Source organism: Equus przewalskii, chromosome 2 (genome assembly GCF_037783145.1).
Source record: "Equus przewalskii isolate Varuska chromosome 2, EquPr2, whole genome shotgun sequence".
Taxonomy (NCBI): domain Eukaryota; kingdom Metazoa; phylum Chordata; class Mammalia; order Perissodactyla; family Equidae; genus Equus; species Equus przewalskii.
In genome coordinates, this window is record NC_091832.1 from 40,572,658 (window position 1) to 40,595,108 (window position 22,451).

General features: G+C 52.8%; 1 protein-coding gene across 5 annotated transcripts in view; it reads left to right on the forward strand.

Annotated features, from left to right (window-relative positions):
- Positions 1 to 1,468: 1,468 nt before the first annotated feature.
- CASZ1 (castor zinc finger 1) overlaps positions 1,469 to 22,451 on the forward strand; it is a 150,163-nt gene continuing 129,180 nt past the window's right edge. For 4 of the 5 annotated variants that reach the window (XM_070603399.1, XM_070603393.1, XM_070603407.1 and 1 more), the window contains exon 1: positions 1,473 to 1,606. The gene's annotated coding sequence lies outside the window, so the exon portion shown is untranslated. Of the gene's footprint in view, positions 1,607 to 22,451 lie in introns of all 5 variants that reach the window. The other variant, XM_070603442.1, reaches the window with a different exon arrangement.

A 22,451-nucleotide genomic window follows, 5' to 3' on the forward strand; every position in this document is an offset into this window, starting at 1 on the left:
ACCCATTCCCAGACCCATCCCAGGGGGTAAGGGGACAAGCTCTACCTTGAGTCAGTTTCTTCCCAGCCAGTCTAAAGCAAGCAGAGATCACTCAGCATCTAAGGGGTGTGAGATGGTTGAGCCTCCTTCCCCAAGTCTGGAGGTTTTATTAGGGGACAGGGTAAATCCTGGCCACCTCAGGGCCAGAGGGCCATAGAGTCCCCAGTTTCTATCCATTTACCAATTAACTTCCATCTTAAGGCAGGGCATGGAATGCGTCCCAGCAGATGTCTGTCTTAGGCAATTACCATACAGGGCTTCTAGTCACTTCCAGTCCTGAGCGGCTTTGCTGAAACCTTGCAGATTAGGCCCCAAAGTCTACCAGCCCGCAACAGTGTTTACCAGCCTGTAGCATTTCCTCCTAGCTTAATGCATTCTGTTGAACCCTTCTCAAAGCTGTGGGTCCTATTTTGCATTTTTATTCATTTATTGGAGGAATCATTTAGCTATTTAGTTTACTATTGTGGTCAATTTCTTATTTCTCTCACCATCTGAGTGTTTCCCCCGTTCTTTCAGGTATATTTCCATTCTGTCCTTGTTCAGAAGGGAAAAGAGGTACAGTGACTAGTTCAGTCCTGGCATGGGGGTGGCCTGGCGGAGAAAGGCAGGACCAGAGCTACTGGGAGGCCGACTGCTGCTGATCTCCAGGCTGGGCCTGGTGTGGGCACCTCAAACCACCGGGAGGTGCGCAGGGTGGGCGAAGGGAGAAAGGGGGGTTTCTCCAACAGAGTATGAAGGTCCCCCTCAAAGAGGCCCTCCTCTGTCACCTGGGGAGGGGGGAAATTAGCTCTCCCAAGACACTCTTTATCCTATTTCCTTGTATTTTCTCCACGGATACTTTCATTCTCTGAAATAATATTATTCATTTGTTTTAATGTTCATTACCTGCACTCCCCCCAGGTTCATTCTTCACGGCCTATGGCCTACTTTGCTCACTGAAGGATTTATTTCTTGCACAATGGACTGAATGAAAAACTCCTTTGCAAAGAATATGTGCAAAGTGGCTATCAAACAGTGAGAACATCACGTTCCTCTGGGTTCGACAATTCTAAATTCTAACTTGCAGAAAAGAGCTAGTTCGGTCAGTGGAAACGGGGGAAGCAGACGGGCTCTCGGGGTTCAGAACAGGTGAGAAGTAACGCACTCTCGTCCCTTCTCTCTTGTCTCCCGGCCTCAGCTCCACTCATTTGAGGAAAGTGGAAAGCTTTTCCAGCCGCAAAAGGGAGCCGCGCGCTCAGATGCTCCTCCGCAGGCCGCGTCTAGCCGCGCGCGCCAGCCGAGCCGAGCCCGGGCTGTGGGTGGGAAGAAACCGGGAGGGGAGGTCTGGGGTGTGAGGGTGGAGCGGAGCCCGGCCCCGCGTTCCGGCCCTGGTTTTGCATGCCACCCACTCGCCCGCTCGGCCGCGGAGAATTCCATAATCACAGCGGGCGAGAGCGGAGACTGGGAGCGAAAAATCCGGGATCCGGCAACTTTGGGCAGCGCATGCGCACCCGCGGCGCTCCATCCCAAACACACACACATTTTTCCCCCGGACTTGGAAAGTCACCCAAAGCCGCCCCAAGTGCAGGTAAGAGACTCGGCGCTCCCTCCGCCGCGCCCCCCTCAAGCCCCTCAGCTCCGCAGGCCTCCCGGGGTGCTTCCCCTCCTCGCCCCCTGTCCCGTTGCAGCCCCCCACCCCCGGGGCTGTCGCTTGCAGCAGGGAGCGGGCGAGCGAGCGAGCGAGAGAGCCAGCCAGCCAGCCAGCCTGCGCGCGGCGGCTGCCACCCAACTCCGGCCGTGCGGGAGGCAGGGGGCACGGAGGGCTGGCACCCGGGCGCGGGGCGGCGCGTCGCCCGCCGTGGCCAGGGGAATGCCCAGCGCGCGGATCCAAGGGAGGGGAGGGCTGCTGCTCCTGGGGGTCACTTACTCCAACTGAGGGGGCGGCGGGGTAGGGGAGAAGAGGGGGAGGTGCTAGGCGCGAGTGCAGGACTTTGCAAATAGGGTGGGGGCGCCCCCCGCGCTGCAGACTCCGTGGGGGGGGGGCAGGTGCTCTCCAATACCGGGTAATCACTCCTTCCCCCTACGTCCCCCCCCCCCACCCCTCTGCTGCATGGGTTCGTGCGCTCTCCAGGGCAGAGAAGGAGGCAGGGGTGAGGGGCGCCTGGGGTGACTTTGCAAGACTTTGCCCAGAGGAAGGGGTGGGTGGGGAACCCCTTCGGCCGACTCTTGTGCCCTCATACCAGGGTGTAGGTGTTACCGGCAGAGGTAGGCAGTGTTCACTTAGGCGCGGGGTGCCAAGGGGTGCCTCCGGGTGGGAAAAGGAAGGCAAGAGGTTGCTTGGCTGGGGGGAGCGGCGACCCCTTTTTCATTTGTGCTTGAGAAGTTTGTCTCAAGTGCGCTGCTCCGGGCGCGGCAAGTGGCGCTCCTCACTACCCCCACCCCCACCCCAGCCTCTCCCAGTGCAGGGCTGGCAGTGTTGGGCACACGGAGCCCAGGCACCGGCTCAGGGCCGTGCGGCTGTCGCCCGGAGCCCGCCTGGGTCCGGGGAAAAGTTCGGGGGAGTTGCCGCGGTTGTTCTGTGCGCCAGGAGAGAAGTTGCGCCCGGGGACGTGGGACGCTGGGCTGGCGGGCCGGCGGGCGGGTGGAGCTGTGCGCTCCCAGGGGGCTCGGCCACGGTGGGAGAGAATCTGGCGGGGTCTGTGCCCCCAGGGTGGGCTGAGGGCGACCTCGGGGCTTAGCAGTTGGGGAAGGCGAGCCCTGAATCCAGGGGCGCATGGCTGAAATAGGCACCAAGCGGAGGACAGAGAGAAGAGTAGCTTGTGGGGGCGCAGGGGGGCACCAAACGGGAGAGGGCCTGGCCACCCGGTCACTTGGGGTCGAGCTTCAGGGCAAAGGAGCGCGTGGTGGCTGGTAGGAGTGCCGGGGATCGGGGCTCCAGCGGGCGCGCGGGAATAGGGGATCTGGCTGGACCCACAGTCAGGGAGCTCTCGGGGCAGGGGGCCGTGTCGTGCGCCCGGGGTGAGCCGGCCGGGCGGAGCGGCGGCCGGTTTATTTTTACTCGGTGGCATTTGCAGAATGTGCAGCTGATGGCCGTCGGCCGCCAGGAAGTTTTGCTTTCTGTTCTTTCTCTCTTTCCGAAGCCAGCGCGGCCAGGAGCGGGCGGGCCGGGGAGCCGGGCCTGGGAGGGGAGGGGGCGGCCACTGGGGTGGCAAGAGACGGGCAGGGGCGCGCTGGGGCGGCGGGCGGGGACTGGCCCGGCGAGGGCAGCGGGTGGGCGCTGGGCCGCTGCGGAGCATTCGGGCGAATGTCTCTCCCCAGCGTTGGAAGCTCCTTGGCGAGGGGAACAGGTGTATGCGCCGTCAATCACGGCGAGAGGGACACTTTGGGGGCGTAGATTAAGATAATAATAATAGATTTTTCTCTAGGGGGTGGGCGCAGATTCTTCTTCCGAATCATCCCCGACCCGGGTCCGGAGTTGGGGGAGGAGAGGAGTGCCGAGGGAGGCAGGGGGCCGCTTCTCGCTCCGTACAACTTCTTCCTGACCCAGCCTCAGGTTGGGAAGCGGGCCCTGGGTGCGGCGAGGAGCTCCTTCCAGTCACGCTGGGGAGGGTGCGGGTGCGTGTGCGGGTGTGTATGATTTGTCCACCAGGGAAGCAGCGAAAACATCCCTCCAACGAGCCTGGAGCTCCCCCAAACACGGCTGGATGCTGGGGCGACTGGGGGTTATGCGTCGCTGCCCCAGCGAAGTCTGGGGTCACGACCCTCAGAGTGTGTGGTTGTCCCGCCAATACTCCGCACACTCAAAGAGGTGGGGGCGACAAGGGGGAAAAAGCCAGGGTGTCGCCAGGCAAAGTTGTAAATTTAGGACGTCTCTAAACCGGTACAGGCGCGCGATGAGAGCGCGCGAGGGGACTAGAAAACAGATCGCCGGGTAAATTGGTGCGCCCCCCCCCCCCGCGCCCACCCCACGGCGCGCGAGCGCATACACACACACAGACACACACACACTCACACACACACACCACAAACACACACACACACACACACACACACACACACACGTCGCCGTCCTAAAGGGAGCTGTCCGGGCTGAGCAGGAGCAGCTGCGCCGGGCGTGGTGAGGGGGGTAGTAGGTCCCCGGGGGCTGCGCCTGGGCTGCGCTCCACGTGCCCAGAGGGGGCGCTGGGCCGTTAGGCGCCCGAGCGCAAAGCTCGGGGTTTGCGCCCTGGTGGCGGCGAGGCGGTGCGTCCCGGGCGGGCGTCGCGTCCCGCGCCATCTCCGGCGGCTCGCGCTACTTCCCCCGACGCTCAGCCGCTTTCCCACTTCCCAAACTTCGGCTTTATGGTTTGCCCCTCGCTCGCGCTCTCAGACCCTCTCCAGGGCGGAGTGGGGAACTTTTCCCTTCACGGCAGCGGCCCCCATCTCTTTCCCCAGAATCCGGTGGAGTGGAGAGATTGACCCCCCCCATCTTGTTAGCCACCTTATAGGCGGTTAACGAGAGTTTATGGGGAATATTGTTGAACTTCAGTAATCAGGTTTCCAGCGATCTTATGCCTCCTGTTTAATTTATTAGACTAGTTATTTATTCTGTTGATGATAATCTGTTGCTGGTTTCTATGGAGATGTTAAACTGATCTCTTTCAGAAATCAAACTCCATATGCACTAAAACGTTTAAAGGGGCAGTGTCTCCTCCTCCTTCTTTTTTTCTTTTTTTGTTGTTTTTTAGACTTTGCACCTTGCAGAGACTTCATGTCTTTCTCTGTGCATTTTATTCCCTTCTTACGAAGGAGAGGAGCCCGGAGAGTCTCACGCCTTGTGGCAAGTACAGCTTATTATGGCTAGAAGAAAGCGAAGGCTTTGATCCCTAAGTTGCATCATCATTTAAAACAGATCATTTCACCACCACCCCCTTCTTCCCCATCATATAAGAGCAAAATTCTTTCAAGATCAAAGAGCCCAATCTTAAAAAAAAAAAAACAAACTATTGTTAAAAAAATAGGAAGTCAGTCAAATGTGAACCTCTCCTTTATATCTGCTACCCTTGTGTTTAAAGAATTTTTTGAATAAGAAAAACAAAACTTGTAGCTCAGCTAATTTTTCAGACTTATTAATAGTTTATCTCGGCCCCCCCCCTTTTAATTTAAAAAGAAGTTCAAAGTTAGAGTTCTCTGCCTGTGGGGGTTGAGGTATATTTGCTTCTCTTTTAGATCCTGACCATCTGTTTTTGGAAAGTTAGCCTCTGGGAAGAGGGGAAAAGGAGTTTTTACTCAAACTTAGTGGAGTGTTTAAAATTTGTTTTTTAATACTCACCCAAATATTTTACAGTCCTAATTTCCCTACTTTTTAGGGGAATACCAGTAACCTCTGTCCGGTGTGTGAGAGCATATCAACTTTTTCTCCTTTTCTTCTCTTTTCCTCTCCTTTCCTCAGGTATTTTTCTGTGACTTTGAAGGGGTGGGTGTAGTGAATTCAGAAAGTAAGGCAGGAAAAAATTATCTTGGTTTGTGACACTCTGAAAAATTGCAAACCTGCTCTGGACTCAGATATTTATCACACTGACAGATATGATACAAAGCGATTGCATTTCCTAATGATCCTCTGGGACTAAGTTGTAGGTAAAACCATTTAATGCATTTTTAATATTAAAGTAAGGCCTGGATTCCATTTTCTTGGAGGTGGGGGGGTGGCTGTTCCTCTCTCCAGTTGATGCTTTCTGAGTATACTGCTTTGCTTTTTCGACTAGAAACCCCCACCTCCACCCCTTCACATTTCCATTTACTTTGGGGAGGGGTGAGCCACACACCGGGCATTTGACTTTCATAAATAAATTTATATCTGGCCAGAAGGTCCAATGCTAAATAAGAGTACACTTAAAAAAAAAAAAAGAGAGAAAGAAAACACACCTCAGACTCCACCCCTGCTATAGGAAATAAAACAGAAGCAATACTTGACTTTTTTTTTGTCCTTCTGCCATCCTGGTTCTCTTTTATATTATTTTATTTTGGAAGCGGGTGGAGTGGTTGTTGCTTCTCAGCTCAGAGGAGAGAGGAGCCATTCCTGTTATTTCCCCCTTTGCTATATTTTAAAAATTTGTTTGATTTGGATTGCAAGCACAACAGATGCTTACGGGTAGAAAAGAACACTGTGGCTTTAAACTCAGGAGTTTGCATATTCTCCTTGTATCTTTCCCCTTTGCTAATTATTGTGTTGTTTTCAGAGCAAATATGTCATATCCATGGCGACCGGGCAGGTTTATTGTCTTTCTGAAGCAATAGCTCACATAAGTAATTAATGACTTTCTTTTTTTCCCTCTGGCTTAGGTTAAACAGATCATTCAAGGAAAGTCATATCTCTCTCTCTTCTCTCTTCTCTTTTCTCTTCCTCTCTCTCTTTTTTTTTTTTAGCCCAGTGACATAAGAACATGAGTTAGAACAAGAAAATACTTTAACCAAGAAGTCAACAGCTTATTTTCCCCCATTTCTTTTAAAAGCTGAAGTGTCAGCTTTCAGACATATGAGGCTGTCATTCTTGGAGCGTGAGCAGTGCGGTCCACGCCTGGGTTGGAAATCCATCTGAAGGTTGTGCAGCCGGGGAAGTGTGGGCATAGGGGAGTCACCTGGAGGAATTTGCTTTCGAGGTGGGGGGAAGCACTCCAAAAGGAGTATTTCTCCTGTATTTAGCAGAATTTAATTAAATTGTTTACAGGAAAGAACTAATGAGTTGCTAGTAATGTGCCCCCCTTCCCCTTCTTTTTCCCAGTCTAGTTAATTGGAAAGACAAAGTTTTTCTTTTTGGTTCTCCTTGAGCTCTAGCTTTCTCCAGCCTTTGTCTCCAGCGCTTTTCTCTGGAAAAGTACCTTTTGGAATCCCCTCTGGTTAGTATTTCCCAAATTATAGTGGTTTTTTATTTTTGTTTTTCCCCCTTGGACCTACGGCTCGAAGCTGGTTTCTGCTTCTCAGGAATTGACAGCAATGATGAGTGACCGTGACTTGGATTTTTAAACTTTTTTTCTGGTGCGGGGGGAGGGGCGGCTTTTGAGGATGTAAAATGATATAGACAGCATATCTCCCTTCGGTGTCTAGTGCCAGTGTTGGGGAAGGGAGAAGCAAAGTTTGTCCTTTTTTATGTTCCAGTTATGTTCCACCCTTTTTAAATGGACCTTTTGCTAATAAGAAGCCTTATGATGTCACCCCTTAACTTTAGAAATATACTAGATGTCCAGCTGATATTTTCCAGCACCTCCTTTGCCCCTCAGCAGACGTGTGTTAATTAAGCACATTTGTCCTCTGTCCCCCACTTTTTGAAATTTCACGTATAGCCGAGGTTTTGTGTGTGTCCTTAAGAAAGAGGAATGAGATAAAGAGAAAAGCATTTATATTATATTTATACTCGGACAGAATTAAAAAGGACATTTCCCTTCATCTGAAGTAAGTTAAAAGAGGCTGTGAGTCAACCGAATGAATCTTTAGGCTTTTGGCATTAAAAATAAAAATATAAAGCAGAAGAGAGATTTATTTGGTATCTGGTTTCTGAAGAGGAGAAGAGAAGGCCAGGCAAGTCTGATGCTGAGACTCCAGCGGAGTTGTAATTGAGCCCGTAACCTCTTGATGTCTATATCAGAAAAACAGACATGAGCAGAGGGAACCGAGGAGAGGCAAACAAGGCTTGTAGAGGAGGGAGCTCACGAGGAGGTTCACAGAGAGAGAGATTTAATTTATAGACATTTTAAAAACCATAATTTCATTAGGATCTGTTCTTCCCCTTCTCTGAAGGGCAGCCCGGCAGACCGATAAGGCCGGCCCCTCTGCTGGGATGCGTGGTGTGGCTTGGTGGGCATGAACTTGGGCATCCTTGCCAGCTGTGAGGGTTTCTTTCCTCTCTGCCCACTTTCTGCTGGCTTCCTTATTTTGGAATTAAAAAGTCCCAAATAGCCAAAAGTTAGCTGTGGCTTCTAGCTGCCTGGTGATTTCCCCTGTGGGTGCCATGCCGTTCCGTGAGCGGGTCTGTCTCCTGCCTGGCCTTTGGCATCTGTGTGTCTTCCGTCTGTCACAGAGCTGCCGGTGGTTCCAGCCGCAGGAGGCCAGTGGGGAAGGGGGCACCCCCATCTCGCCCCCCTTAAGTTCACCAAATTAAGTTGCTGTGGTTCTGAGGCCACAGTGTTCGCAGGGGGCGGGGGGGGGGGGGTGGAGATAGCTAAAGCCTATCGTAAATTCTGCAAAAATTAATCAACCGTTTAAGAGCTGCACGTTAACGAGGTTGTGCAGGCAAGCCGGGCCCTTCTCCCGGTCCCCCGCTCAAAGTCCAGCAGAGTGAGGGGTGGCTTGGACAGTGGGAAGAGAAGGGGGAGTTTTTTTTTTTTAGTCTGAATAATTGAGAACAACTAAGGAGAGGGCAGAAGAGAGAGGGATTTATTGAATATAAATCCTCAAGTGCCCTTGTTCCCTATTGTTGGAATTTTTTTTCCTTTTGGTCTGGATTTGTCCTGTGTGTCTTTGGTGGAAAAGACACGTAGAGAAAGAGAGCAAAGTAGCGGGGTGGGGAGAGAGAGAGAGAGAGAAGGATGGAGAAGAGAGAGAGAGAGGGAGAGAGAGAGACGTGTGGCTCCTTCGGAACTCATTATCATTCTTAATAAGTCTTAAGGAATAAAGAAGAGCATTGAGTGTAAATGCTGGGTAATCCTAACACTTCTCAAGGTGAGAGGAGTCTTGAGGACACAGAGAAAAGAGAGAGCAGAGGAGGGGGTAGGAGGTGGGGGCGCAAGCGGCCCCGGAGGAGTGGCAGGCCCAGGGTTTGGGAGGCCGTGCTAGAGATCAAGGTTGGGATGGGGGTTGGGGGGATCGGGGGGTGCAGAGGTCTGAGATGACACTGAGGCTCCAGGAGAGCGTGACTTGCTGGGGTAAGGAGCAAGGTGATGGGAACATCTGCCCTGGGTCAGCCCTGCCTTGGGGAGGCGGTGGGAGAGGGGGGCAGGGGCCTCAGGGCCTTTGCTCTTTCCTGGGCACTGTCTTCCCAGCCAGCTCAGCCCCTGCCCCCTGTCCTGCGGATCCTAGAGAAGGCCCCCTGGGGGCTTGCCCCCCTGGCTCCAACTCCTGGGCATTGTCCGCTCTGGGAAGCAGGAAGGACAGAGCTGTGGCCAGAGCTCAGCTCCGGACACTAGGTGGCTTAGAGGATCTGCGAGGTTTTCTAAGAGCAGCCGCTGGCTTCCTCTGTCCTCCCCGCTGGTGGGCTCTGCTGTGCCTGTCCTCTGCCTGGTCTGCGGGCAGCCCTGGCAGGCCCGCAGGAGGGCGGGTGGGCACTGGCCCAGGGGCATGGCACGGCTCCCGGGCCGGCGCTCCCAGTGAGCAGCTTCCAGGCAAGGCGAGGAGGAGGAGGGTGTTCGCTGCTCCCGTAGGGAGGCAGCCGGTCAGGGCCCCTTGCGGGAGGGACAGTTGGAGTCCAGGCCTGTGTTCTCAGCCACCTGGGCGTGAGGCACTGCTGAGCGCAGGGGGTCTCTGCTTCTTCCCTTTTGAGTTCATGTGTCCCCTTTGAGAATCCTCTTAATAATAAAAAAATCTCATAAGCATAAATACTGCTTAGACTTTGAGAGGTTTCACAGATCTTATAAACCCAGCTAAGGACCCTCTGGGGTCCCTTGCTCTGGTGGGCTTCTTTCCAGTTCTCCAGGACTGTAGTGGGGAGGGGGGCTGTGAGGAGGCAAAGTCGGTTCTCACCACCACTCCCACCCCTGCCTGCCTCAGTGGTGGGAGAGCAGAGCCGCACCAGGCTGACACAGGCCCTCGCAGGTGGATCAGGGCCAGCACTCAGGCTCCCCTCTGGAGAAGGCGAGGAGGGGAACCCAGGTAGATGCCCCTCTGCAGGCCAGAGGCAGCCTCCCGCCAGCCGGCTGGCATTCTCTAGGATCCCTGGTGTTTGAGGAAGGGTCTTAGCCAAGCTCATGTCAGAACAATAGACTGTTTTCTCTGGGGACAGAGGTGGGCAGGGAGATGCAATTCAGGTTTGACTTACTGGAGTCAGGTTTTGTGGGTTTTTTAAAGCTCTGTGTTTCTTTTGGAAAGCAACTTCTGGGGAGCATGTACAAGGGGGTGCGTGGGAGTTAGAGATGAAGGCTGGTGACTGAGCTGGTGTGAAGCCCGGAGGGAGAGCAGGACGGGTTAATGGCGGGTGGATTCTGTTTTTCTGTTGTTTAAAAGCAGTAATGACCAAATTGCATGCCCTGCGTGTGCCTTGCTGACGAGATTTACCGAAAGGAAGCCGCGCTGCCTCTCTGCTGCTGTTCTCGGGGTGGGTGAACGTGTATGTGTATGTGTGTGTGTGTGTGTGTGTGTGTGTGTGTAAATGAGAAAAGGGGTGGGGGAATGAGCTCTGCCAGGCTGGCACCCTTCCCCAGCACTAATTGCTGGCAGAGTACCCACGGGGGCTGTGCCAGCATCTCCAGCTCTGCCCGCCCCCCTCACCCCCGGGGAGCTCAGCTGTGCAGCTCGCTATGTGAGGGCCATTTCCGGGCCCACTAGTCCCAGAGGCTCCTTTGGGAATTTCAGGGAAATCTGATCCTTGTGGGGGGACTGTGGGCCAAGCCCCAGCATCCTGGTCTGGGATGAGGGGACGGGGTGAGCCTTGGGTGGTCCAGAGCACTGCTGAGGTCTAGTTGTAGGCATCAGGAGACCCCATCTCAGTTCTAGCTCTGCAGTAAATCACTGTGTGGCCTTGGGCCAGTCATTTGACCTCTCTGGGCCTCAGTTTCCTCTCTTATCAAATGGCTTGTGACGCTACTGCCCTCATAGGGTTGCTCTGACAGTCGGCTGGGCTCGTAGCTGTGCGAGTCATCTGAAATAATTAAGCATAATGAAGAATTTATCATGGTCACATTGTTAGGTGCAGGGTGCCCCCGGTGTCAGATGAGCTGATTTTATGTAATAGGGGATGAGTGTCAAAGGGGATCCCTGTGAATTCTATACCAGAAAGCCATGGGCCTGGACGTAGTGTATGTTGCTGGGGTTGCATTTTTGTAACAGGTTGTAGGTTGGTTCTCTTATCATTGGGAACTTGCGCTGAGTTTGGGGGTTGTTTTTAGGCAGTATGCGGGATCCCATTCAGGGCGTGGGGTGTGCTTAGCTATTTTGAGCCATGAGTATATACAGGAGCTGTATATATTGTAGGTTATGTACTCTGGGGCCAGTTAGCTGGGGATCAAAGTCGTGACCTTACATCCGTCACTTAACTAGCCTGTGCCTCGGTTTTCTCATCTGTAAAATGGGGATAACAGTACCCACCTTGTGGGGTTGATGTGAGGATTAGAATGACTAAGATGTATGAAGTGTTTAGAACAGGCCTGGCACCTGTATGTATTCCAGACCCACATCAGGGGTGAGCGTGGACATGCTTGTGGCCCACCAGGGAGTGCTGTGGGTGGGAGAGTGGAGGGTGCTCGCCCCCTATATATCTGGGGGCCGCACTCCGGTAGGTGCAGGATGTTGTGGTATTGGTTGGCAATCCTGGATTTTGTGTTTTACCTCTCTGGGCTGCCTTGGGGTCCTCCTGGTATTTTTGGTGATAAGTCAGAAGAGGATGAGAAGCAAGACTGTGCCCACATTTGGAGTCAGATCCCGAACAGGGCAGGGGCCATTGGTCTCTCTTCCCCATTGAGGCCAGACTTGGCATTCCTGGAGCTGAGGGGAGCTATCTGGGAGGGGAGGCCATGAGGTTGGGGTGGGGGCAGACCGCAGGAACTGGTGCAAGGTGCCAGTGGCCTCTGATGTGTTCGCACGACCTGTGAGCTTCGTGCTGAGTCTGGTGGTCCCCAGGGGCCTGTGTGTGCCGGCTCTGCTGTGATGGAGATGGTGTGGCTGGCAGAGGGTGAAAGAGCATGCTTTTGGAGTCAGGCTGAGCCCAGTGTGAACCCACGTGTTTCTCCCAGATGGGCAAACTAAGTCCTCCAATCCTTTGTTTGCACATCGTAAAATGGGGGCTGGAATCCCTACCTTGTGAGAATTAAGTGAGAGGACAGTAATCGTAGCTAACATTTGCGGAGGTGTGACTGAGCGTCATTTCATGGAACGCACTTAGCCCAGTGAGCAGTACACAGTAGGGGCTGCAGGATGAGGAGGAGAGGAGTAACAGGCCAGCCTTGGGTCAAGCCTAAGGAGCGTCCCCTGGATGACGTGGAGCTAACTGCGGAGGCTCAGGCTCCGTGCTTCGCAAAAGGGGAGCTGGGGAGCCAGGCTTGGCGTGGATGGAGCTGAGGTGTCCCCCTGCCCTGGGAGGATCCCGCCCCATTGGGGCACTCCTCAGGACTAGGTGGAGGTTGGGAGGGAAGGGCCAGGAGAAGAAGCAGAGGTGGCCTGGAGGCGGTGACCTAAGGAGGCAAGGGCGTAGGGGCTGAAGAGGGGGGCACTGGAGGGGCGAGAGGCACTTCTGGTGTATGAGGTGTATGAAACTCCATCGGCCTCTCCCATTTCACTGTGCTATGCCAAAACACCCTGGTTCTTGTTTCACTATCTAAGATCTGGGAGCAGGTTAATTTCCGTGACGAACTCCAGGCCACGTGCTCAGAGGATTTATCTAATTAAACTGATGCTTTTTTTCTAGGAAAGAAAGAAAGGAAGGGAAGGAGGGAGGGAGGGAAGGAGAAAGAGAGAAAAGAAAGATAGGAAGGAAGGAAGGAGAAAGATAGGAAGGAAAGAAAGGAAGGGAAAAGAAATGGAGGGAGAAAAGGAGGGAAGGAGAGAGGGAGGGAGAGAGGAAGGAAGGAAGGAAGGAAAGAAAGATAAGAAGGAAGGGGTGGAGGCAGGGAGACAGCTAAACTAGAGGCTGACCGGTGACTTTCGAAGGCCACGACTTTGTGGAGGAGATGCTTGGTGCTGAGGCGGCAGCCTTCCTCCTGGGCCGTGCTTCTGTCTTCTGATGCTTCTAGCTTATTTCCAAAATAGCTCTTGGACTCGGAGGGAAAGGGGTAGCTAGAAGGATTCTGGATCTTTACTGTCTAATATAGTAACCACTAGCCCATGTGGCAATTTAAGTGAAATTAAATGAAAAACTCAGTTCTTGGACGGACTAGCCACGTTTCAAATACCATAGCCACAGGTGGCCAGTTGCCACTGTGCCGGGCAGCACAGATCTAGAACATCCCATCAGTGCATAAAGTTCTATTGAACAGGAGGAGTGTAAGAGGGGTGCTTCCCTCAGAGCTTGGGCTAAAGGGACGAACCCCCAAGGGACAGGGATGGAGCTGGGGACTGGGCAGCAGGGATGTACCCACACGTCAAAGAAGGCTCCCTACCCGGTGCCAAGGCCTCCGAGGTGCTGGGGCCGCCTTCTCTTTAGATCCCACTGCAGGCTTCCTCTCTCCTAGGGCAGGGTGACACAGCGAGTCTAGAGTTGGGCAGAATGGGGTTGAAATCCTTCTCCCACTTATGGTCTCTGTGACCTTGGGCAGGGGTCTTAACTCTCTGACCCTGTGGAATTGGGCTAACAGTAAATAGTACCTGCCTCATTGGGTCCCTGAGATCACTGACTGAACTGATGAATGAAAGCACTTAGTATAGTGCTGGGCACAGAGCGAGCGCTTGAAAAATGGGGACCAACATTATTATAATTATTGTTATAATTCTTGATATTATTTTCATAATGATTATTGAAGAGCTTTTGTGACTGCCAAGTTCTTGGGGACACTCCTCGACCAAATGCTGATTTTTCTATAATCAACACTTTCTAGAATTAGTTTAAATGAGCGGCCCCCCCCCCCCCGCCCCGCCCAGTCCCTTTCTTCTGGAACGCTAATTTGGATCCCTTCTTTCCATCTCTCCTCATCCCTCCTTTCTTTGGGCAAAAGAAAGGGTTGGAACCACCCCACAATTAACTCTTGCAGGCCCTTCCACTTGTGAGTTAGAGTCCCTACCCCTCCCAGCACACATATAAGTGAGCCCGTGTGCACAGGCGCCTGTGCGCGCACATACATACATATCCGTACACTTCTTCACTGGCCAAACTACATTTAAAAAAACCTCAAAGTATTAAAATAGGGGAGAGCAGATGTGGCCCTGGCAGGGCTGGCTGGGTTGTTTGGGGGTAGGAGTTGGGTCAGTGGCCTTTGGGAGGGACGTGTGTGTTTATTCCCGGACATTGCCCAGCGCCCCGTGTGCTAATGTGGAGCTGAAAAGTCCCCTGCATTGTGCAGGCTCCTTTCCCCGTGAAAAGGCAATTGAGTCAGTGAGTTCCAAATGGATTGGAGCTGACAGTAAATGAGAATTTGGCAGTGGGTAGAAAACAAGCTCCCCCCAACCCTACCCCCCACCTCACACTTGCTCCCCCTTCCCTGAATTCCCAATGCTTGTTTGATTTTTAAAGGGGTTTTGAAAAGAATTATGATTTCTTTTAGTATGTATCAACAATATCAACAGGGGTTCTGCCCAGCCTGCCCGCCCTCCCCAGGGATGGCTTAACCCCCTCCCCCAGCTTGTTGCACCCCCCCTCCCCCCCGGAGTCGCCTCAGTGGCTCCACCAGCGATCCCGAACGAGTTAAGGGCTGAATCAACTCTAGAGCCAGCTGTACATTTTACTCTGGGTTCCTGAATGAAGCGATGTGCTGTGCTCAGCACGACTGGAGTCTGTCTGCCCCGGGTGGCCCACCCGGCCCCCACCCTGCTGCGCTCCACCAGCTTCCATGGGACCTGCTGCTGGCAACTGGGGGGAGCTGGTGGCCCATGCTGTGGGAACCTTGTTGGGTGCCCGCCCCACGTCTAGCCTCCTGTTAGAGACTTATTTTAATTTTTAAAGAAAGGATTTTGAGCTGACATCATCCCTGGTTTGCAAAGAAGGCTTGCAGTTTTGAGGGTTCCTGTATGCCATGGGCCCTGCCTCTGTCCCTATATTTCCCCTCTCCACCATGGCCACACTAGTAAATTGGTCAACAGATACTTACTTGTACCTGTCCCTTACCAATGGGCCCGTGTCCCTAGGCCTCCCCACTTAAACATTCTCAAGAGAGCCAGGGATGGCCACCTTGCATATGCTCCTCCAGTCACCTTATATTTGTAAAATGGCATCTCTTTAGCCTGTTGTCCTCTCAGTGGAGGTGTGGAAGCTCTCTTCTTCCTGGGGGGCAAGAGGCAAGGAGAGGCGCTCATTTTGGCAGAATTACAGCCCGCTCTTTGGGGGCGGGTGTGTCCCCTGGTGGCTGGAGATGCCTCTCAGGGGCCCCTTTCTGAAAAAGGCCCATTGCGCTGTGGTTACTTTAGGAGCCAGGCTGGGAGAATGGCCCCCATGCGGAGACACCGGAGAATCGTGGTGAAGGGCAAAGGTTCAAATGCCTCGTCCCTCGTTTATTACTACTGTGACTTTAGGCCCATCTTCACCCCTGTGAGCCTCAGGTTTCTCATTTGTAAAAGGGAATAATAACAGTGCCTATAGCATGGGGCTGCTGGGGGGTGAGATGAAACAGTGCTGGTAAGGTGCTTGGCACAAGGCTTGGCAGGTGGTAATAAGGGACAACTACTATTGATATTATGCTGTTACTACTCCTTCCTCCCCATCTGTCATCAGGAGGGCAGGAAGGCGGAGGGCTCAGGCCTGTCCCTGTGTTCGGGTGTCAGGATGCCCAAGGCCAGGCTGGAGCCCGGGCCCAGAGGCTGCGGCCACCAGAATTCTGCTGAAGTGTACTTGCCAAACCAGCAAAACGAACAGGGTGGCCCAACAGGGAGCCCTGAAGGGAGCAGGGACGAGGCTTGCTGTGCCCAGGCCAGGCTCTTGGACCCCAAGGTGGCAGTCCTTGGGCTGGCCTGGCCCAGGGAGGAGTTGATACCCAGTCTCCCAGACGCTGGCGCCATCTTGGTTCTCCTTGGCCTCTCATTAGCAGTCGGGAGCGTGGCCCTTGCCCTCCCCTGGGAGCAGGTGGCCTTTGCAGCTTGGCACCTGTTCCTGGAGGGCGGCTGCCAGGAAGGTGCAAACCTGGGAATCGCCCTGTGCGTCCTCCGAGTCGTTGCACGAGGCGTGTGTGGTCCCAGAGGAGCTCACCTGGGCCTGTCTTGGTGGAGGAAGCCAGAGAGGGGCTTGTTCTCTATCCCAGAGCCCCCTCCATGCTTTCCAGTGAGTCACGGGAGAGCCAGGACCAGCGTCCTAAGGTCTGTGTGCTGGGGGCTGGTTGAGGGGCACCGGGAGACGGGTGAAAGAATATGGAGGAAATTGGAGAGGATGCAGGGGGGGCGTCTTGCTTTTGTCCCCAAGCTGAGGTGACTTTACATTTTCATTTTATTAAAAGAGGAAGGAAATAGACATTTACTGAGTGCTAACTATGCGTAAATGCTGTGCTGTGACTTTCTGTGGGATTGAAGGACACAAGGCGGGTAGTGGTTTGATTCCCGTTGTACCTATCAGGAAATAAGGCTCAGAGAGGTTAAGTTATTTCCCTGAGGTCACCCAGCTGGTTAAAGGAGAGCTGGAGTTGGAGCGCAGGTTGAGATGACCCTGAAGCACATGCTTTTCTCCATGCACTGGGAAAATATAACCACATTTTAAACAGTTTTGAAAATAGAATAAAGGAAAAAAAATTCACCCGTAATTTAACTATTGTTTATACCACCTCGTTTAGTATTTATTGTATTTCCTGCTGGTGTTTTTTCCCTTTGGTGACTGTATATATTTATGTAATATGCATTTTACATAATTATAATCATAAGAGAATTTGGTTTTGGTTAAGACCTAGAACAAGGTGGGCGGGTCTCCTGAACTGGGGCCACTGCAGAGTGATTGATTCTCAGCAAAATGGAAACCTGGTTTTGGCCCCAAGCCATCGTTTCGGTAAGGAGATTCCTGAATTTGCTTTGGAGAAAGCAAACTGGGTGCAGAGAGGGGCGGAAAAGACCCTTGCATTCCCTCCTGGGTTGGTTTTGCTCAGTTAAGTGGGAGAATTTTCCTTTTAACTCGCTTCCTTCTTGCTTTTGACAAATGGGAATATTTGTACCATTTTCCCGAATGACCTCCTCTCCTTGGGGTAATGAGAAACTGAAAGTCTTTGCTAAGTGCTTTGAGATATTCAGATATAAAAATGGAGAGCAGAGTGTCGTCAGGGCCTCTCGCTGCCAGGGCGCTTTATGAAGAGGAAGTGTAGTTTGTGGGGGTGAAGGTCAGCGTGAGGATTGAGGCCGCTGCTGGAACCCGCGTCTCTGGGCACAAGGGCAGGGGCGCAGGATGGGCAGGGTTGGGGGAGCCTCTGCCCGTCCTCCAGGTACACACTCCGAGTCCAGGCCCTGCGGTCAAGGTGATCCGGATCTGTCAGGCAGAGCCCCCACCTTGCTAGAATCATGTGGATAAACGATTCAGTTCAAGGAGCCGTCTCCCCCGGCCCCTTTCTCCAGCTCTCGCTTCAGAGCGTCAGCCCAAGAATAACACAGCGGAAGAAATACTGTGTCACCTGTGCAAGTAATAATCCTGAAGATGATTTCGAAACGTGGAAAAATGTTTATTATGTGAGTGAAAAAAACAAAACACTGAAGGCCGAGTGTTGTGAACGGTACGATAGAAACTGTAGAAAAATCACAAATACGTGTGGACAAAGCTTGAAAGGTAATTCTCCAAAATGAAAATTATAGCGTTAGGGCGGGGGGACTACTGTGATTTGTTTTTTATTTCACTACATTTTCTTTAAATTCCCCCCTATGATTAAAAACCAACAAAGACGACGTGTCGGCCCGGTAGGGAGCCCCGGGGAGGGGAGGGGGCGGGGCAGGGCCAGGCGAGAGGGCGCCTGCACCCACGGCCCCCGCAGGGCGCTGAGCTCACCGGCTGTGCCAGCCACAGAAACCTATGAGATCTCCAGAAGCCGAGGCGTATCGGTGACTCAGACCTTCGTGTTATGCTATTCAACAATAGCTTTTGTCCTTTGCCCAAAACCCTAGGCCAGTGTGTTAAAAAAAAATTATAAAATTATGAGATAGTTTGTACTTTCCTTACCAGCCTGTGCCAGCTTCGGGCGCTTTATTTATACAAGGTGGGGAGGCAGGGAAGGCGGGATGGGGGTGGGGGGCAGACAGAAAGGAAAAGAAAAACAAGGTAGAACTCGGGCAAGGCCCAAGAAACGTTTGAGCCTCAACAACAAACTTTCTTTTGTTTTCTCCAGTGGGGAGAAAAAAATAAGGAGGAAAAAATGCAGAGGACCAGTTTGAACCAAATAAAACTCAGGTTTTGTGCTTGGGGTTGCCTCTCGCAGTGGGTTTTGCCCTTTGTTTGCATACCATGAAACCCATTTCAAGACATTCACCTCTAAACCAGAACATGATAGCGGTAGGAGTGGAGGGGCCCTGGCAGAAAGGGCTGGAGCAAGGACAGCCAGATTGGGCTCTGGTGAGCTCAGATGTTTCGTTTGGCTGTTTCGGCCAGTAATGCCCAACTGCCACCAGCCTTTGCCCTCACTTCTGGTTGCGTTTAAAGAAGATTCCTATTGCCTGGTGTCCCAGAGTGGCTCTGTGCTAGTGGGATTTAGAATTCCGTGTGGATCCGGGGTGAGGCCAAGTTTGCCTTGTACCAGTTTTGACCAGAATGTTCCTCTCAGTGTCCATTGGAAGACATTTTAAGAATAAGTTCAGGAAGAAAGGCCTTGGGTGGGGAGAGTTGGGAATCGGGGATGTGTGTGATTGTGTGTGTTGTGTGTGTGTGACTGAGTATGTGAGTGCTTGTGTGCGTGATTGTGTACATGTGAATGATTGTGTGTGGTTGTATGTGAGTGATTGTGACCGTGTGTGTGAAATTGAGTGTTTGTGTAGGTGATTGTGTGGTTATATGTGTGATTGTGTATGTGAGAGATTGTGAGTGCTTATATATGTGATTGTGTGTGTGTGATTGTGAGTGATTTTGTGTGCGTGTGTATCCCCTTTAGTCTTTTTTTTTTTTTTTGAGGAAGACTAACCCTGAGCTAACATCCGCTGCCAATCCTCCTCTTTTTGCTGAGGAAGACTGGCCCTGAGCTAACATCAGTGCCCATCTCCCTCTACTTTATATGTGGGATGCCTACCACAGCATGGCGTGCCAAGTGGTGCCATGTTCGCACCCGGGATCCCAACCAGCAAACCCCAGGCCGCTGAAGTGGAACGTGCAAACTTAACTGCTGTACCACTGGGCCCCCCCACCCCTCCTTTAGTCTTAATACCTTTTTGCCCCAGTTGTAGTGCCAGGCCAAGTAAAACTTATGGAGCCTTACATCTATTTTCTCCCATATCTCCTTGTCCCCCTGCCCCAAACCAGCTCTCCTGGTGAACCCCTGGGGCAGCCTGGACTGTGGGCTCATTGGCCACTCTTTCTTCAGAAATAGTTCGAAGTATTTTGTAGGAATAATCCGCAGTCTTTGGCGGTGGTTTGACCAGTACGAGAAAGGAGGCTCATGGGTTAGAGGCAGTCCCAGAGGTCTGAGGCGGCCTGGCCTAGAACTCAGGCGCCCGCGTCCAAGGCCCCGATGAGGATGCCAGCCCTGTTGGCGCTCCCCTGTCCCCGCTTGCTGAGGCCGTCTTGGGAACAGATTCTGAGGCTCCTTGGCCTCCAAGTTGCCTTCGCGATCTTTCAGTCATCATGACCATTCCCATGAAGAAGGCAGCGCAGGATTGTTTAACTGTTTTACAGATGGAGAAACTGAGGCCCAGAGAGGGGCGATTGTTTGAACAAGATCACACAGCTAGTCGGTGACGTATTTGGAACCCAGACGAAGTCTTTGGGCCACTGGAAACATGGTCATCTCCGTGGATGGCTCACGGCTATGCTGACCAATCCCAGACAAGGAATTCTGCTCTCCTCCACTTCCGGGAAACAAAGGGACCCTCGTGGAGGATCAGATGCTTTGTGGCTGTGGTTGGGGGTGACTGGTCCTCTAGTTTAGGGACTGCCTCTGTTGAGGAAAGTGCTGGACGGTGAGACAGGATGACGGGGTTCTAGCCCCACCTCTGTCACTCACAAGCAGCCACTTTCCAAGACCTCAGCTTTGCTGTCCGTGGAGAGAGAAAGAGGTTGGACCCAGTGGTTCCACGTCCCTTCCCACTTCAGGACGGCTGAGCTTCCTGCCACAATCCAGAGTCCCCAGCTGTGTCACGCAGCAAACCCTCTCCCACAACCTGTCAAACCAGAGATGCCAGTTTCCCCAGGGCTCCCATGAGCTCCCTGCCCCGTCCTTTGCCAGGGAGAGCCTTTGCAGGCTTGCAGAGCAGTGCCCCTGGCCCACGCTCCGTGCACCTGCTTATTGATAACTGCGTGTCTGAATGTGCCTTGTGTCAGAGCCCTTTGGTTTGAATTTGCCGAGTACTGAGCGGCTGAGACGTGAGAAAATTATGAGCAGGAGAGAGACGTGGTACCCTATGACAAGAGGCAGCTGTGGTGAGAGGGTAGGCACGATGCCTGGGGTGAGCGCCATCTGGGCAGGAGGCCTGGCTCCCAGCTGTGGGGGCTCCGGAAGGGCAGAGCCTGGGAGGAACGATTTTGAAGCCACTACTATGGAGATTAAGGGGATGAGAATGTAAATCTCAAGTAAAAAGGTAATTGAATGTAATAGCAAACAGTGCTCGCTCTATGTTAATTTTAGCTCTTCCCCTGGATACAAGGCGCTGTATTAGTGTTTTATTACCATTTTGTTTGCACTAATAAAATAGTAAAATTTATTTCAAGGAAGTTGAAGGATGGTTTTACAATGCAAATTTGAAGAAATTGGACTTTTCATTTATGCCTCTGCTATTTTAAACCCTGACGGGTGTAAATTAGCTACAGGGACCGAGCAGACCCCACTGATGGGGACTTGGGAGGCGGGAGCTCTGGCAGAGGTTCTAGACTGGCTCAGGGCAGAAAGCAGGGAGCGCTCCACGGAGAGGCTGGGGGTATGATGGGGGGGGCGCAATGGGGTGGGATGGGGTTGGGGGAGAGGGCATGTTAGGCATGAATGCCTCTGCTTGTAGGCTGGCACATCACACACTGATCCTGCGGGGAGACACACGTGGCCACAGACCTCAGCGCTGTGACTTTCTTCTCTGCCCTTTGACCTCCTTCCTCTCCTGACATTGGGCCTCATTAACCCGATGAACCCCCAAAGGGAACTGAGCAACCTCTCCTCTGTGCCTAGAAAGGACACACACACACACACACAAACACACACACCCTTTTTAAAGGGGCTGCAAAGACACCAGCCCGGCAGAAGTTCCCGGGCACGTTCTCCTTCTGCCTTCTTCCTTCTGCCCCAGGCAGACTGGAGAAGCTGGAAGCAGGACATTTTCAATAAGCCAGCATCCCTTCACATTGGCCCAAATGGTCTAGGCGTGGTAGTGTCCCTGAACTAAAAGGCTTAAGGACTGAATTTTTAAAAAGATCAGGTTGTCCAAATTTTAGGGAAGTGGATGACGCGTAAAAAGGTGGCAAAGGGAAGGAAAGAGGTGATAAGAGAGTTTCATTTTGAGTTTTGGGTGAAGAATTCAGGTTGGTTCTTGTTTTATCCAAACCGGTTTGTTTATCTCTGAAAAATTATCACCAGCAATGGCCTGAAGCGATGCACTGGGGGACAAGCTTCCAAAGGGTAGGGACCCGAACAAGTGTTCTAATGTCTGGCGAGGTCTGCAACATGTATTGCCCAGGGTTCTCTGGCCGCCTGCCTGGTGTGGGGGAAATAGTGAGCCAGTGACTCCAGTTTCCAGCCCCATACCTTGGTCTGGTGGGATTTTTCTCAGTATATTCTCTGCCTTGTTTGGGAGTGTGGTGTGTCTGTTTCATGCAAAGATTCAAACTGTTGACACTGGCAAGGCCAGAGTTGAGAAACTGGAGGAGAGATTCTATACTAGAAACTGGAGCAGAAATGGTGGCAGAAGACACTGGAAGATTTCCTTGACTGCAGATGGCATGCGCTCTGATGTCAGCAATCTGTGGGTTGCAGGGAACTTGGGAAGGAGCAGAGGAGGGTGGGTGCAGGCTCCCAGCCTCTCCTGGGGACTCCTCTGATGCCTGCAGGGCCACGTTTGGAGCAGACGTGGGTGGTGGGAAATATCCAAGGATGAGGCCAACCTCCAGCAGCAGGGCCAGCGCTCCACGTGGGTGTTGTTGGAGTGGGGAAGGTCTCTCTCTGGGCCTCTTGGCTCTTTTTGGATCAAGGGGCTGTGGATGGGATTGCTTGGGATCATGGGGTTTAGGGAACGTGTAGAAGGCAAGAGATTCTAAGCTGAGCCCCTCAATAGGCCAGGAACCTCTTTCGTCCCACTGCTGGGTACATAGGAGGCCCTGGTAGCTCTGGGCCACTAGCTGAGGGGGCACAGAGGGAGGACTTGAGCTCGTGGAGGTGGCCAGGGCCAGGGCGGGTTTGAGAGTGTTGCTGAAAGAAGCCAGAGATGAGAACATTAAAAAGTGGTTCGACTTTTAGCGTTTGAAATGGTTTCCGATTCACTGAGAGCGGAGAGATGCACCGCTGTGTACCCAAGGATTTAGAGAG